Genomic DNA, 7762 nt, shown 5'->3' with positions numbered 1-7762 from the left:
TCGACACTGCTCTCAAAGGGTACGCACAATGACTCACAGCTTCCCACCACATCCCATGAATCCGCCACCACAACCTGAGTGGAGCATGCTATGAGTGTGGAGGTAATCAACCCATGGTCAAAAATTTCCGCGTGACTTTAAATATACTCATCATATTGTACATGTTTGCTTCATATCTGGCAAATTGCAAAAAACCAAGCTCCATTTTCACTACATCAAGACACTAGTAGATGTGTTTCGAGTTCAATTTTTCACCTCGGTATCTCTCACACAATGATCGTATGAGCAAAAATTTAGAGGATGCAACGGCTGATTGCATGGAGTCCTACTCTCACGCACAAGACGTAGCAGCTAGAATCTACGAGCCACGTCTCCTTTTCTGGAAGTTGCGGCTCACTTTCGAGTGCATGTGCGAGCCCTTTCAGCTAAAGAGTAAAACATCTTTTAATGCCTTAGAGGGCTCCCCCATAGGCTCGCTAAGGGTGCAAATGGAGGGCCCTCAATCACCAAAGTTGCAGGTTGCGGCCTCATAGAGAGTTCTACTTTTGAAGAGTGTCGCTACACAAAACTCGAAGCCAAGCCCTACATTTTTTATGGGGGATGGTTGAAGCACCCCCTAGTTCATGATATCGCCAAGTTGTAAAAAGGTTTCACAGCATCTTCTAGGAAAGTTGAGCTTAGTTCACTAGCTGTTGCATGTTCATTTCTAGAGGCAAGTTTGTTGATAGAGAGTATGGACCTGCGCTCAAACTTGTGAGGGACCATCTGTTTGCTGAAGGGCCCTCGAAATTGGGGAAGCCCTTTTAGAGCACTCCCCATAGACCTTTAAAGGAATCTCTATTTAAACGTGAAAATGTGCACACAGCATAAAAGTAAATTGAGTGTTAAACCTCAAGCAGCCGACTATATCGGCGCATCGCAAGTGTGGCGGGTGGTTGAGCCACCCTCCAACAAACAATAATTTAGCTTGCCAATAGTCATTGCCTTCAAAAATGTAGGCAATGAAGGGTGTGGGCCTTCTTTAGAAATGTAGAGAGTCCTCCAAAGGCGCCTTTAGAGGGCCGGGGTAGCTCTCTCATTGTCGTATCACACTTCAATAGGCAGACATGACATGCTTGAGGGTGACATGTTCCTACCACATTGTAGTTGATCGATAAGTGAATCCTAGCAACCGTTATATTGGCTAGCCACCTCAATTCTTTGAGGACTTGCACAAGGGTGCCCTCCTCGCCCATCCTCCCAAGGCTGGTTTAAGTTATGTTGATTTTCATTGAAGCAAAGAAATTTTCAACAATACTTTAGTGCTTCCATTGTTATCTATGACAACATGAAACCTTAATTAGCTTTAGTTTGCTTCATACATACTAGTATGTGACCCGCGCGTTGCTGCGATCAAAGAAACATCAGCTCTATTCTCATAGGGTTGTCTTCTCTTCCAAGTGGAACACTATCAATACTCTCTTCCTACAAACTTAGTGCGTTGATTCAGTAGGAAACAAGAGGCAAAAATATCCAATAGAAAATTATGAGTAGGTGGAGTGATTTAAGCTAAACAAGTTGCAAATTATGTACAAACTATGCCAGAAATAAAAAGCCTATAGCCTAGGAAAATACCTCTTTACTTATTTATGCTTAGGGATCTATGTACACCTGAACATTAACTTAGATTTAGGGTTTTAGCCATAGAATATGTAAGTACTTCTTATTGTTAAAACATCAATTATCCTTCTTATACTTCTCAAGCTCTTCAGGTGAGAGCTTATTTTGCCCCTTGCTCCTCTTTCTCTTTTTGTTTGCCGTTGCAATTTTGAGAATTGCACTCATTGGAGGGAGTGTTCGCACTCTTCCTCATATGCTTTATCTTTATAAGGTATCTTGTTGGTACAAAATATCTTGGTAGCAACCATGGAGTGGTGGATGACTTCTAAGATCGTCTTAAGCTTTTGCATATTAACATATGTGCACATATCCTCAAAAATCCTTGCACAATATTATTTCTTTTGCTTTGAGAAGTCAATTCTTTTGAAGACAATGGCTTTGAGATGGCATTTCAAAAAATTATTCACATACTTTTGAATCAACTCCCGCTTTCAAGCTTATGAGTATGCCAAGTCATAAGCACGTCTTTTTTAGCTTTGTGATTCAAAATTGCAGCATAATAGCGATTCTATGTTGCACAAGTCTTTGGATCGGTCCCTTGGGTTTGTATGCTAGCCCACCATTGACGAGCATACTTTTGGAGGTACATAGCTATATGTGTCATAAAATCTAATATCTAACCAACCCAAATGATTTTCTCATATTAAATTGATCACTTAATGTGGGAGAATAAACGGGAACAAGTGTTAAGATATAGATATGTGCTTATAGATCTATCTCAACACGGGGCCAATAGTAAAGGGGCCCAAATGGGAGATGGTCTATCAAGAGCAAGGCTAACCAATGGAGCATAAGACCTTAGGGTTAGCTTCATTGAAGACCTCCAATAATGTGTGAAAAAGTCCTTTGACCTTAGGTAAGCTAGGGAGGTGGGAACCCGGCCCAAGCTCGAGGTGCTTGACCTGCTTGAGGTGCTTGTCGTGCTTGAGGTGTTTGTCCTACTTGAGGTGCTTGATTAAGGTGCTTGAGGTGCTTGACTTACTCCATGCTTGAGGTGCTTGACTTGCCGCTTGATTAAGGTGCTTGAGGTGCCTTGTCATGCTTGCCTGAGATGCTTGTGGGAATACCCCCTAGTCCAAGTGCTTTGTCATGCTTGATGACTAAGGTGCTTGAGCTCCTAAAGTCAAAAAGATCCCTACAAGGAGGGGGGCGAGCCTACAAGGGGGGGGGATGAGAGAGAATACACACACACACACACACAAGGGAAGCCCCAGCTTGAAGAGGCAGCAAGGACACTTGTCAAGTTCCTCCTCATGTTGCCCTCATGGTGTGCATGAAGCCTATTGGTTGGCCACCCAAGGGGTCCAATGATAATTTAGGATATTTAATTAATTGATTTTGCATTTATCAAGTCCTCTCTCTCAAAGGGGAAAGGGGGACACTTGTCCCAAGGCTACCCCTGTTACTTGTAATGGCTCCTGCTTGTGATTGACTAGGCCTAGAGGGGTCCAATGAGCTTCAAGCATGAGCTACAAGGGGGGGTCGACCCAAGCAAGCTAGGGGGGTGCTTAGGGGGTATACTCACCCACACACACTCACAAACACTCTCATTGTGTGCTATGCAAAGTGCAAGAGCTCCCTCTCCAAGCAAGTAGAGGTTGAGAGCCTACACCAACACTCTTGGCTATGGAGTGCAAATCCAACCAAGAGCCATGCTTCAATGCTTGAGCTTGTCATCTCCTTCTTCTTCATTACTATGCTATTATGTATGCTAGCTCAAGAGTTATGATAAGTGAGGAACTAGCTCTTTCTCGTATGAAATGTTTCTTCTTCCTCTTCCCTACCCTCATTCCCTGCTAGCTCTCTCCACCTTCGAAGGTGTTTGAGGTCTTGGGACTGAGGCTTGGTATAGTTAAAGCTTTCTTCAAGTTTAGGTTATGCTATGATGGTGATGCATGAAGCTTTCCATCTTCATTGCTTCACCTAGGTCACAAGGAACACAAAGAATGTATTGTAACAAGTCTCTCTTTATGGGAGAAATCTTAATACAAATGCCTATTGGAGGGGGGACCGGCTCCACATAAATCCGGTCCTCAACTGTTGTCATGTTCTCTAAATTCTCTCTCTTGCAAAAGTATTGTCTATGCCAAGTTAACTAATTGCTATGATTATGTTACTATCTTCAATTATGTCTACCCGTTATGCTCACAAAATCATTTCTTGAAAGTATTCTCATTAAATTCCGCTACTCTCAAATTGAATAGGCAAATTCCATTACATTGGTATCAGAGCATTTGGTTTCTCTTTTCTTGCTTAAGAAGAGAGGTCCTTAAGTAGCCTATAAATGGTTGATGTTGCTAGTTATAATAGAGTAAGTGGAAATGGGATCTAATATCGGTTTTGTTAAGCCCACTATGTGGGGGATGGTGCACACCTCGGGAGCTTTGGACTTAATAATGGAGTCATTTTAGACTTGCCTACGGCTTTACCATTATTGAGCCATAAGAAGTCCGAAAGGAGCTAGCCCTTGGCAACTCTGCTATGTTAGACCTACTCCTCTACTCTCTATAATTAACCACTTTGAGCCGTGGGTGTAGATACTTAAGAGCCGATTTTCAAAGGCTAAGAGGAGTGGCAACTAAGGTTTTGTATTGCCAAAGCATACACTAAGTATAAACATAAATTTTGTTAACATGGCTGACAATAATCAAGAGAGTAGAATGAACATTGATAGCTTTGATTTTGCACATGAAGGTGCTAATGATGATGCTCCCATGTTTGTGAATTATCTCGTCGCTAGGTTGCAACAGGCTATGGGCAACCCTGTTTTGCAAGCCGAAGTTACTCAACAACTTCGTGCTTATGGAATTTCCCTTCCTCTCCCAGAAGAAAGAGAGCTTAGGAGGCCTCTTGAAGAGACCCCCAAAAGAAGACTCTCTCCCATTCGAGAGGAGGAATCCAAAGAGAAAGAAAGCAATGACAGTCTAAGTTCTTCTGAGATGTGGCTCCACGAAGACGGCGGTCTAGACGATCGCCTACTCCTCCCAAGAGGAAAAGAGCAACCTATAGTCCTTCACCTCATCACTCTGAAAGGCAAGAGAGGAAACAAAGGAAGAAAAGGGCTAGGAAGAGGTCACCCTCTTCTCCTTCTTCTTCACCTTCCTCCTCTTCCGATGAAAGTTATGGCTATTCTCCTAGAGGATACAAGAGGGGAGGACATCGCAAATCATTTCCTGCATGGCAAAGGTCACAAAAGCTAAAGAAGTTCAAGGAGGGAGGAAAGAGTATCTCTTGTCTCACCTACGATGGAACCTTTGGTGCTACTGACAAAGTGTTGGCCTTCATCCAGCAATTTGATGCAGCCTTTGGGGACGAGGGCTTCACAGAGTCCTCCAAGCTACGCCATGTACCTATACACTTCCAAAAATCAGCTCGTCAATGGTGGGCTAGCCTTCGTGGCAATGGAGAAGCCCCAAAGACATGGAAAACTCTACGATTTTCCATCATGAAGCAATTTCTTCCAAGTGATACTAAAGATAAAGTTCTTACCGAATGGCGCGGCTTGAAGCTTCTCTCTCATGAGTCTATCAACAAGTATGTAGACAAGTTTTGGGATTTACATCTCAAAGCTACTGTCTTTCAAAAGATAGACTTTGTCGAACAAAGACAGCAATTCTGTGCGGGATTACCTGAAGAGATGGCCGAATACATCAACTCTCAACGGCCCGGTACTATTACCGAAGTAATCCACCACACCATGGTTGCTTCACGCATCAATTTCCATCAAGGGGCTAGACGTAATGTCAAGCCCATGGAAAACAAAGATAAAAATGATGCAAAGGGGAAATCCAATGCTCAAAATAATTCCCAAGGCACTTCCAACAACAACAACAACAATCGGTCCAAGGAGAAGGGAGTTTACAAAGGTAAAAACAAACTCTCTCCTGAAGAGCTTGAAGCTTTTCGCAAGGACCATAAGTGTTTCAAGTGTGGAGAGCAAGGACATGGCTATCGTTCTTGCCCCAAGAAGAATACTCGCAATGAGACTCCTAGGGCTTCCACCATCGAAGCTCCAAAAGAGGATGGTCATTGCAAAGGATCATCACTTTCCTATGCGTGGGGAAAGGTAAGAGAGCATGATGCCTTCATCTTGTTTGACCCAGGCTCTACTCTCAACTTCATATCAATAGAGTTGGCCACCAAGTTGGGCATTCAAGCTTTTGAGATGGGAGATATAGTAACAGCCGATGCAGCTTTCAAGGGACAACAAGCCTCTGTTACTCCCTTGATTGGGAAGTTGAGGCTTCATGTCCAAAGCTATGTCGACAAAGAAGACTTCTTCATCTCTCCTCTCCAACATCAGGATGTTATCCTAGGGGCACCATGGTTTGATCGCATGGCTGCCAACATGAAGTTCCCTGAAAGAAGAATTTACTTCACCTACAAGGGAAAGAACATGTATATAGATGCTAGTGAGCGTGGTCACACTATTCCACTTGTAAATCCTCTTTCTTTTGATAAATCAATGAAGAGCTCAGTTTCTGCGTACATGATTTATGTCAAAGAGTCTCTAAAAGCTAATAATGTTTCATCAAATAAAAATGATAGGAATGAAGAAGAGTTAGACTTGTCTACTTTTCTAAAAGGATTCCAAGATGTGTTCATCGATGATATCCCTATGGACCTACCTCCAAAACGAGGGGATGATGACCATCGAATTGAGCTCCTTCCAGGAAGCTCACCGCCTAACAAACCTCCTTATCGAGTCTCACAAGCTCAACAAGAGGAGATTATGAGGCAAGTACAGGAATTGGTAGACAAAGGGATGGTGAGGCCTAGTTCCTCTCCCTTTTGTTCTCCAGTCCTTTTAGTGCAAAAGAAAGATGGTACATACCGTATGTGTGTGGACTACCGAGCACTAAACCATATCACTATCAAAAACAGATTTCCCGTGCCTCGGGTAGAAGATCTGTTTGATAAGCTACAAGGCTCTACCTACTTCAGTAGGATTGACCTTAAGAGTGGCTATCATCAAATAAGGATAGTGGATGAAGATATCCTAAAGACTGCGTTTCGCACAACATTTGGTCTTTATGAATATCTAGTCATGCCTTTTGGCTTGACTAATGCACCAGCTACTTTCAATCGTCTCATGAAGAAAATTTTTAGACCATATCGTAAATTCACTGGAGTGTTCTTTGATGATATCATCATCTACTCCAAGTCTTTGGAGGAACATAAGCAACATCTCCAAGTGTTTTTTCAAGCCTTGAGGGAGAACAAACTTTTTCTCAACCAAAAGAAAAGTGAATTCTTCCTTCAAGAGATTCAATATCTAGGTCATATTATCTCTCACGATGGTATTCGTATGGATCCATCAAAGTTAGAGGTAATAAAATCATGGCCTAAACCAAGGAATCTACATGAGCTAAGAAGCTTTATTGGTATGTGTGCATACTATAGACGCTTCATAGCAAAATTCTCTCAAGTAGTAGGACCACTACACGACTTAACAAAGAAGAACGTTAAGTTTGTATGGACTGCTAAGGAGCAAAATGCTTTTGAAAAACTCAAAGAGAAGCTTACTTCCCAACCAATCCTCGTGCTTTCGGATCTCTCAAAGCCATTTGAGGTCCAATGTGATGTGGTGATTGCTTTGGAGCGGTTTTGCTTCAAGAAGGGCATGCCATAGCATATGAGAGCCGAAGGCTCAATAGTGATGAACGAGTCTTGGGCATTTATGAGAAAGAGCTTTTAGCTGTTCTACATGCCCTAGACACATGGAAGCACTACCTATTGGAGACTCCATTTATCCTCCGAACCGACCACCAAAGTCTCAAGTATTTCATGACGCAAACCAAGCTTTCCGACAAACAAATGAGGTGGGCAAATTTTCTTTCGCAATTTAATTTCCATATTGCTCACATAGCTGGTAAGCACAATCAAGTTGCCGATGCACTTTCACGACGACCAAAAGTTAATGCGGTGTCTATAGCTACTCACAATGATCTATCCTCTATGATAGATGAGTATGCTACTGACCCTGACTTTAGAGACATAATGTCAGCCCTTGCTTTGGGGAAGAAAGAGGAACCATTCACCTTGCAGGATGGTTATCTTCTCCACGGAAATAGGCTATGTGTTACCCATTCCCTTCGTGAGA

The sequence above is a fragment of the Adiantum capillus-veneris genome, chromosome 28 (genome assembly GCF_014529385.1).
Source record: "Adiantum capillus-veneris isolate H3 chromosome 28, ASM1452938v2, whole genome shotgun sequence".
Classification (NCBI taxonomy): Eukaryota; Viridiplantae; Streptophyta; class Polypodiopsida; order Polypodiales; family Pteridaceae; genus Adiantum; species Adiantum capillus-veneris.
Note: the sequence above shows the minus strand (reverse complement) of the source record.